Genomic DNA, 10,254 nt, shown 5'->3' with positions numbered 1-10,254 from the left:
TGTGAGCTGTGACACAGAAGGCAACTAACGAAATCGAAAGTCGGCACCTGAGAACAGCAAACAGGTATGTGAGTGAAGGTGTTTAAAAGCGTGTGTAAACCGCTGATTGGCTAGGAGGAATGAATGAATGAGTGACGTGGCATTGAGTCTTCCTGACAGAACTAAATGCTGGCGCTTCCATTTCTCCTTTAACAAAGCAGTGCTATCATTAGCTTACCAAATTCACACTATTGTTGCTATTTAAAAACAATCCCTAATCTATTAATAATACATAAAATGTTTAAAGTAGTTAATAATAGTTTGGAAATGACCCTTTTATTATCAGACCCCGTTTACACGAGCATGTGTATTTTTATAAACGAAGACATTTCCCTAAGTTTGAGCCTTTCATTTAGACGCAAACGGAGAATTCGCCCCCTAAAACGGTTATCCAAAAAAACTCCGGCCAAAGTGATTTTTTTTGGAAAACTTCGTTTATGCGTTTGGTTGTAAACTGTGGTAAACGGAGTTTTGGGAAGCCAACGTCACAGTATGCGACAGAAGTACACCAAATGTGCGACCAATGTTTACATTTACATGTTTTCACGTGCGACTTTACATTTTGGGGCTGAGGTGATCATGGATGCGCTCAGAATAGCCATCGCGTTTATGTTAGTGCAGACCCTTTTTGTCGTATCGACAACAACTTGCTTTACCGCTGCTATCCGAAGAAGAGAGTACACTTCCGTTTCCGGTGGCTCGGGCAACTTTTCAGGATTTTGATTGGTTAATGCTTGAGCTTATCGTTAGACTGCCACTGTGGTTAGGCGTGCTCATGACAGCATTCATTGGATTGTATCTCCTTGTATCTCCTTATGGTAATATCTGTTAATTGCACTGTGTTTCTAAGCAACGGTAGAGTTAACCCAGATAACAAGCCCACTTTGGACCAACGCACAGCAGCCATTGGCATGCCATTGGTTACTGACTTTGGGCCAATGTCATTTTGTCCAGTGGGGTAACGTGGTTGTGACGTTGGCATTCCAACCGAAAATCATTACACAATCTGCTTAGCACCAGCGTAGGCTACATATTAGAAGCATAGCTGAGAGCTACCTGTAGATTACCTTTATCATTGAAACATGGCAAGGTTATAACCTACATTCGACATACATCAAGTCAACAACGCATATCGCACAGCTTCATACTCACTAGAATGCAAGGTTCGCTGTAACATGGTTGCATGGGCTGATTCACGATGAGCATCAATATCTGTTCTCGCCGGGAGTAATAACACCTACCTCATGTATTAAAAGCTGAATGACTTTATAGCCCTTTTTTCCGCGTACCGTAAAATTACAAATAATAGCCCGGGCTTTTATTTTCCCAAATCAGGTACATAACATAACATCCCAAACTGCACCAGCTTGTATTAGAGACAGGCGTCTATATGAGACAGGCCTTTAATTACCTTTACACAAAACTTTTCCTCTGCAAAGATGGAAAATATTATCAAAGGGCAATTCCATGCAAAGGTCATCCTTACCATGGAAAAAAAAGTTGTGCAAACACAAATAGAACTGTTGTTAAAATCTTAATTTAGGTCTATAATTTATTGTTTGTAACTGATCTGATTGAATTTGATGGAGAATGACACTCTTTTTACATCATAAATATGGTGTGCAACCATACAGAAACAAAATTTTTCACATGGTAATATTATACATATTTAAAAAGTGGATAAATGGACCCAAGGTTCAAACAAATTGTGTCATTTGACAAATTCCAGATTGACAAGGGAATGGTAGAGCAATGTCTATGCTCAGCTTGCCTTTAAGAGCACAACTCCTTACATTTGTAAGGCTTTTGTTTTTAAGTCAGCAAGTTCCATGGCCATGTCACATCCATAATGTATTATAGGAAAAGTTTATGCTACACATACAGTGTTAATGCGACAATGTCCATAGTGTCTGTGCCAATCTGATTTATATCAATGTAAAATGTGATGATCAAATTGTGCCCCTTTCTTACTTTTAAAACCTTTAATGGTGCGTTATGGATGTTACATAATGTGAATTTACAAGACTGGGGACTTTATTATACCTCAAAGCCGATAAAACATCTGTTCTGGTGGCATGTCAGTTTACAATTGTTTACAATTGACATTTCAAAGATTATTAGGATGATCAAAACCTCAGGGAGGCCTTGCCTAACCATTAGCAAAACAAACATAATATTGAAATACCTCCAGTTATTAGCCTAGCCATAGCCTATTTTCAAGTGGCCTAATAACGAAAATCTGAGCGATTATCTTCCTGTAACTGTCATACTGTTGTTGTACAGTAACTGGATTATTGTGTTAGCTCGTGAAGATGGCTGACTTTGCATAGCAACCTCCTTCTGTTGCAGATCTGTTCAGCCTGCCGTTCACGTCTGCTTAACACAGTTTAATTTTAAATGTGACACGATATGACAGCATAAGTGTCAGGTCCTCTGTATCTAATACCCACAGAGTAACATGAGTAAGGGCAGCAATAAACTAGATGTACCACATAGCGGTACAAAATATGACCGCCTCTCAGTCCTGCATATTCTCTTCGCAAAAATAAATCACGCTTGTTAATTTGTCTGCAGGAATCTCCTACTCCTGCAACTCATGTAAATGTGTGCATGTAAATGAGTGTGTGCTGTGAGTTTGCTAAAAGAGTGTGTGTGTGTGTGTGTGTGTGTCTGTGTGTGTGTGTCTGTGTGTGTGCATGTGCGTATGCGTGCCTGTGTTTGTGTGTTTATGTGTGTGTGTGTGTGTGTGTTTGGATGCGCACATGCGTATGCGTGCCTGTGTGTGTGTGTTTATGTGTCTGCATTCATGTGGGTGGGTGTTTGTGCATGTGTGTGTTTATGTGTCTGCATTCATGTGGGTGGGTGTTTGTGCATGTGTGCGAGTGTGTGTGTGTGTGCGCATGTGCGTGTGTGTGTGTGTGTGCACGTGCGCGTGCATGTACTTTATGTGTGCAAATCACAAATGAGTGGGTATGGGTTAGGTTGATGCGGGCTCTTGAGACTAACATACCATAAATATTTTGTTATTTTGGGTGCAACGGTTGAGGTAGGGCTAGTTATTTAGGGGAGTGGCCACCAAGTTTCATGTTCCCTGGTGTTTCAGTAACCCGGGAATCACTGACCAAAATTGATGACGGTAAAAGAAAAAAATAAATTTATTTTTTATATTTTAAATGACTTGTTGTCCTGATTCTTCCTGTGGATCTTAGTGGGCACCGAGGAAGCAATAATTTCATCGCTAGTTTTTCATGATTACTATTTCAATTGTTTCATATCAAAATTCACTACTTAAGTATGTGTTTTATGTAGTTTGTCGAGGACTGGTTCAGACACGTCACATCCATAACACCAGTTTTTCCTACATAATGCATTACGAAAATGTCGCATAGTTTCAAAAACACACTTATTGTGTTCATTCAAGTCTCCTTCATGCTACATATATCATAGTTTCGGCAGTTTCCTTCAAAATTCAGAGTTTGTAGAAAACCTGTAATCTCTCACAAAAGTGTGTCCATTTCATGTCACATCCATAATGCTGATAAAATGCCTTGTATTCTAAGGATGAAATTGATTATATGAAATTTGAGGATTTCTCAGTATTCAGAGGACAGAGGTTACATTAAAAGTTATGCAAATTAATTCACTGATACTAATTTTGCCCCCACTCTAAGGCATTTTGTTTACCAATATGAGTCCAATTGTCACATCCATAACGCTGGAACTGCCCCAAATTAATTATTTCAAACACACTGAATGTCTACCTATATGACTAGGCTATCTGATGACAATTACGGATCATCATTCATTTAGTGTTGAGATGTTGTTCATTGAGTGAGATACAGTAAGATCCAAATAGCATAGCCAGAACAGATGAAACACATTTTAATTAAACGTAATCTACAAAGAGATCGTATCACACTGGGTCCGTGTACCTTCTGTTCATTTGATTTTCAAGGTTGAAACAGTGATCAAAAAACAAATTTGAAGACCTTTACCTAAAACAGTACTTCCCAGAGAAAAATAAAACACAAATATTGAAGAATTTTGTGGAAAAAATAATCAAATATACAATGAGGGTTTGAATTTCAATAAGTCATTATTCAAGTTAAAAATGAAAACCCAGGCACACGAGGCTACCACACACTCAACAAGCTACTGCATGCTGACAGCATTTTTTGCCACTGCCCGAATGGATAATTGCTAGCCTATATGTTCATCAAAGGGAGCAAGATGGTGATGTTGAAGGACAGTGATCTGCACATAGAAAAAAAATCGCCAGAACATTCCAAGCTTCTCATTTTTATCGATATGTGGCCTAATTTATGTCCCAGGTCTGCTAGGGAGTGGGATTAAGGTTGCATGCACACTTCGAAGAGGGGATATGTCACTGAAAAGACAATTGACATCATGCATTTATTTGCCTATGTTTTGTAGGTATAGGCTTAGCTTAACAGTTTAAACTGCAAAAAAAAATAAAAAATTGTAACGTTGGTGCGTTTGACTCGTTGTATCGGACTCCCATAATGCCATATGTGCATGTTGGAACCCAGCTAACAATTTATGGTTTCCAAAACGTTCTGGGAACCATAGTTTTTGGTTTCGGAAACGTTAGTTTTTGGTTCCCAAACGTTACCCTAAGGTTAGTTTTTGAGCAAGTTTTGGTTCCCATGGAAAGTTTGCTGAACGTTCCGGAAACGTTAGTTCTTGGTTATATAAAACGTTCCCTGAACGTCCCCCTAACGTTATCTAAAGGTTGCAAACTTTAGAGAACCTTCCCCTAACGTTCCCCAACCGTTGCAAACTTTAAAAAACCTTCCCCTAACGTTCCCTAACTGTTCCCATAACGTTCCCTAACATTTAGGGAACGTTCCCTTCCCTAAATATTGCAACCTTTAGGGAACCCTCCCCTAACATTGCAACCTTTGCATACCAATTACTTTAAACAGCACGAGCAGGAATGCATTATTATATATTAGCAGGAAAGAATGAACAGGCAAAATCGATGGAACTTATAACTTTAATATAAAATTATCAAAAGACAAAAAAAACAATATAAAAGGCCTCACTGTATATATATATATATATATATATATATATATATATATATATATATATAAATTAGACTTAGTGTTAGCTAAGTATATTAACATAAGGCATTTGACTTTGGTAGGTGCTACATTCAACAAATAGACACACTGTACAATAGACAACAATATACATTGTGGCAGATACCAACACAATATACAAAGACATAATACCAATACAAGTACACATGGAGTGGGCTGTTGAGTGCAAAGTAATAGTGCAAATGTAGAGTGCAAGACGTATATTGGAATGATAAAGTAAGTAATGTGCAGGTGTGGTCAAAGTGGGGATGACTCCACTTATCCACAGAGTGATAACAGTGCGAAAGAAGCTGCTCCTGTGTGTGGTTGTTTTTGTGTGTAAAAAATACAATTGCTGTAATACAAAAAAATACTATAGCTTTGATAGACAATACTATAGCTTTAATTAAAGAAAAATACAAAAGGTTTAATACAACAACAAAAAAATACAAAAGCTTTAAAAATAATTAAAAAAAAATAGAGCTCCAGTCCTTCAAGTCCGAGTCGAGTCTCAACAAGATCAGTCCTCAGCTTGCCTAAAAAGAAAAAAAAAAGTTTGATGTCATACTAAGAATGAACATGTTGAAAAAAACAAGACAAAGTGCCTTACTAACAACCCTTTTTTTTCTGATCACAAAAAAAGTAGTTTTCCCATTCCTTTGATTGTTATGAACAAATTTCAATTTACCGTCTGTGTGGGGCAAACTTCAGTGCTAGCCCAATCAGGTCCTCCGCCTCTGCAGCATTTAGCGCAGGGAAGTTTTTCTGGGCCGCAGCTATAGTAGAAATCAACAAATGAGAAAAGTTAAGTCAAATTAAAACTTCTTATCAGCCAAGTTAAGCATAATACTGATGTGAACAATAAAATAACACCTGCCTGTTAAAACCCTGCAGAGGGTTAGGTCCTGAAAGGATTTCTTGGCCTTCCTGCCCCGCAGGCTGTACTCCTTTAGAACGTTGTTGGTTGCCACCCACCGTAGCATACGACGGATGGCAGCACCTGGAGTCAACCCTCCAAGGGACGCCAAGAAAAGTAGCTGTAAAACATAGAAATACAAATTATATAGAACAACATATAGAAAGTGGAGAGCTTATACAATCTCATATTGTAAGTCAGTTCAGTTATAATGATTTGAATTTATGCAATTACATAGTGTTTATCTTAAGGGCAGGACTATGGCCATTTAATTACCATTTTGTTCCTCCTCTCCTGGTTACCAAGACTCTGGTCCAAGTCTTGCAGCTCGGTGACTGTCGAGCAGGGGGACAGCAAAAGGTCTTCAACCGGACCAGAGGGAAGTGACTGTGAGCCCCTTAAGAGGCTGAGCACCTCCTCGATCTTGCCCTCAATCAAGTCGATTCGCTGTGCCATGCGGACCATGGATGTCCTCACAGCTATGGAAAAGTTGATAGTGTTAGTTGTTATACATTATAAAATTACATATGTAAACAAATTAAGCGAGTCTTCTTACCTCTCATTTCCATCTCGATGGCTGAGTCACCTCCCTCTGTGCGAGGAGTCACCTCCCTCTGTGCGACGTGTTCTGCTATTTACAACCAAAAAAGTTAAGTTACACTCAAATCCCTTGTCATGAAATTGCATTTAATTGGAAATGGAAAATTCAAAGCCGCTGTACCTTCAACTGGCACCCAAGTCCTGGATGGAGGGCATTTTGTTCCTCCTCTCCTGCAGCTCAGCCAAGCCACCTCCCTCTGTGTGATGAGTCACTTGTGCTGTTTACAACAACAAAAAAAGTTACTTACTCTCAAGTTCCTTGTCATGAAATTGTATTTACTTGGAAATGGAAAATTCAAAGACACTGTACCTTCAACTGGGTCCCAAGATGAAGTGGCAGGCGTTATAATAGACCCATCCAGCTCTGGGCAATGAGCTGGTTGCCTGTGTGGTGTTGACTCATCTAAAAAGAAAGTAAATATGAATATTGGTCAGTTAATTTATGGTAGGTTTCTTGCACATGACATTTGCAAAAGATAAACCTATGCTGTTACATTAAACAATCGCTAAAAAGAAAAACTCACATGCAGGTGGTGGAGGCAGTGACATCTGCTGACCTAATAAAAGGCAGGAAGAGACAAATACATCAGAACAGTAACATGATATGCACTAGGTTAATAAACATGAATGTCAGTAGTTCCATGGTAGGAAATATGACTCAACTGGTTTTCTTAAATAATACATGTATAAATGTTAACTTACAGACAGGGCTTCCAGGCACACGCACCATCCTGGAATGCTTTCTTGCTTGCGGAACGGATTCATCTGAAATAAAAGACCATACAATCTGCACTGATTGCAAAAAGAATATTTGAATTGTGCAAATAATGTAGTCTGTATTTAAGAGGTCTTACCATCACGTGACCATGCACTGCCTTTTGTGGACGCTCGCATCTTCTTCCGCCTCAATGCTAGAAGTGTCCATCAGCCGCTGACATTTTTCCATAGCTTTGGTGTATGAATCTACGTTAAGAGAACAACGTTTTTGTGAGCCAGTAGTAGAGCAAAGCAGTATTTCCATATAGAGAAAACTATTATTGATAGTATTGTAGCAATCAGTCATCTGTACACAACCAGATTTTCTTGACTGGATATTTGGCCCAGCTTTTGACTTGATTTTTGTATTGTAGCCCAGAGAATTTCTAATGGGGAGACACAGCATCCATAGAAATGCATGGGCTTAGTTTGTAAAGCCAGTATGGCAGCTGTGTATAGCCTACTACACACATTCCGCCCCTTCCTGTATGCTTCCCAACAGACCTCTGAAGTTTGCCTACAAAAAGGAACCAAAACTGCCATCTTTGCCTATAAGGAGATCAGGGTGTTAATTTAACCTAACTACCTATGACAAGTTACATTGCAAGTTAGGTCTGGGGTAGCAAAAATCTAAGTTGCTGTCTTAACGTAGGCCTGTTGAAGATCACAGTTAGCCTACCACTCGAAGGCAGAGGACAAACGTGTGTTGAGCAAAATGTCTGCATTTCAGACTTCTTCGTCCCCGGGAGAGTGCAATAATTCTCTCCCCATGTTATTTTCCCATAGCAAAAATTGCAAGATAGGCTACCGGATCTCAGCTTTTTGAAGGCAAAATTCAGAGGTCTATTCACTTGAATCGTCTATCCGATCGATCAACTGTGTTACAAAATGGCCGCCGACAGTGTACTGTAGCCTATACATTATCAGAGCCCTTCTAAGGATTATTAGACATTCTCTGACATTATCTATAGCCATCTCTATGGCTCTAGTGTAGCCTACATATGCAGGACTGTTCAGTAGGTTATACCAACTTAAAAAGCATCACCATCTCAGTATACCCACTTAAAATAGACTAGGATACATTTGGGGTTGATCACAGTATAGCCTACCCACTACAGCTAACTAGCCTACATCACAGTAGCCTAGATCCAGCTACATACAGTAGCAGCTAGGACTATATCCACTAGCCTACACCACTGCTGCCGAGTGACTTGCCTAAAAGGACTGACTGTACACTAAAACTAATTAAAAGAAACGGTAGCCTAGTGCTATTATTTGTAACATCAACGCGAGCAGGTTAACACGATGACACAAAACATACAATGCTGCAAAACATAACACGTTGAGAACAGCTCAAACAAAGACGAACGAGCAATGTGCTCTGGTAAATTACAAACTTGGCAGAATCGGAATATAACAAAGCCCTACAAGTGAAAGGACTTAAGGTTAAACCTCAAACTCTTGCATTACAACCACTAGGCCTACATCATGAAACTGTAACATATTTCACTTACTTTCGTGAAATCGAATTCAAGACGAGTGTAATCCATTCCAAGACTTCTTCCAGCGGCGTTCAAGAATCACGGAATTCAAACAGAGCCCGTTTACGGAAGTCAGGACAAGACTTCAATCGATCACCTGAAAGCAGAGGCGCTGTCTTCCCCCTACTGGCGTGGGGGTAGGCCTACGTGTAAGGGAGAGCCTGTCTGATTGAACTGAAGTGAATTGTGAAATGAAAGAAGTGAATTTTCTTAGTTGTGAAAAGTGTTCTATTGATAGATTTTTGTTTAAAGTTCACCTAATACGTAAAAAAAAGCACAAAAGTATTGTAGCGTCGGCGCATAAAGACTGTGTTAGCGTTCTCCACCGAAAGGCATGCTGGGACTCGAGGGTGAACATTTGGGGGGTTTATGTCGTTATTCTCCTTAGTTATAAGTGTAATGTTAGCGTCTTTATTGTGACATGTTTCCCTTTTAGTTCTCCCTCGTGTGTGATCCTTTTTGTGTGGGAGGCTGCGTCCTCCCCTGTATGTGTAGTGTGTGTGCGTGCTTGACCTGCCCTGTTTGCATTGTGTTCTGTGTCTTGGTCTATCTGTGTCCCTGCTCTCGTTCCCAGTGAATAAACCTTTTGATTGGACAACTGTGTGGTTAGCTATCAAATCGTTACATTGGTGTCAGAAGCGACTTTCGAACATGGCCTCTACTCAGCGGGAGCAGCTGGGAGCGGGAGACCTCATCACTGGGTGGAGGCCCACGCAAGAGGATGCAGAGAGAGCCCTTGTAAGGGCTACTAAAAAGCTCGGGGCCTTCTATCGCTACTGCCGACGGAGGAGAGGAGCTTTCGGTTGGAGCTGCCTGTGGCCATGGGAGAAGTTCTTGCCGGAAGAGGAGCCTGAAGAAGCGTTCGCGGAGAGGACGGCGATGGCCTGGGCGCTGACTCCACGGCGAGCCGCGACGCGTGAACAGAGAGGGAGTGCGGCGAGGAAGAGGTTCCTAGACGATGGACGGTTGGCGGAGCCGCTGAGGGCAGTGAACTCATGATGGTGGGGCAGCTTCGACGGAAGGGCCCTCTAGTGTGTGACTGTTTTGGTGTGTGCTTTAACTTTTGGGTGCGTGTGAGGGGCACCTTGCAGTGCTAGGCGCTAGTTCTAGTTGGCCTGTTGGCCGGCGCCTTTTAAAAAAAAGAAAAAAAAAAGTTCGTTGTGTGGAGTTCGATAGCACGACCATCTCGGGGGTCGTGCCTTCGCCGAGGCCGCGAAGGAGTGGAACGGGCCGGGAACAGAGCAGTACGGCTCTGCGAGATGGCAACACGAGGAGGGACGCCGAAGACGGTAGCTGC

At 40.8% G+C, this 10,254-nt stretch overlaps 1 long non-coding RNA gene across 1 annotated transcript; it reads right to left on the bottom strand.

Moving 5' to 3' along the window:
• Window positions 1–7,248: 7,248 nt before the first annotated feature.
• LOC143142597 (uncharacterized) lies at window positions 7,249–9,136 on the bottom strand. Its single transcript, XR_012990952.1, has 3 exons — window positions 8,931–9,136; window positions 7,515–7,623; window positions 7,249–7,425 (listed from the first exon to the last, which is right to left on the bottom strand). It is a non-coding gene; the product is annotated as an uncharacterized LOC143142597 (long non-coding RNA).
• Between the last annotated feature and the right edge of the window lie 1,118 nt (window positions 9,137–10,254).

Source organism: Alosa pseudoharengus, unplaced genomic scaffold, assembly GCF_046254945.1.
Source record: "Alosa pseudoharengus isolate Yale_2024_CS ecotype anadromous, Long Island Sound unplaced genomic scaffold, YU_APseudo_1.1 YU_APseudo_1.1_scf_24, whole genome shotgun sequence".
Lineage (NCBI taxonomy): Eukaryota > Metazoa > Chordata > Actinopteri > Clupeiformes > Clupeidae > Alosa > Alosa pseudoharengus.
The sequence above is the reverse complement of the archived record's forward strand: the minus strand, read 5'-3'. Positions and strand labels throughout refer to the sequence as shown.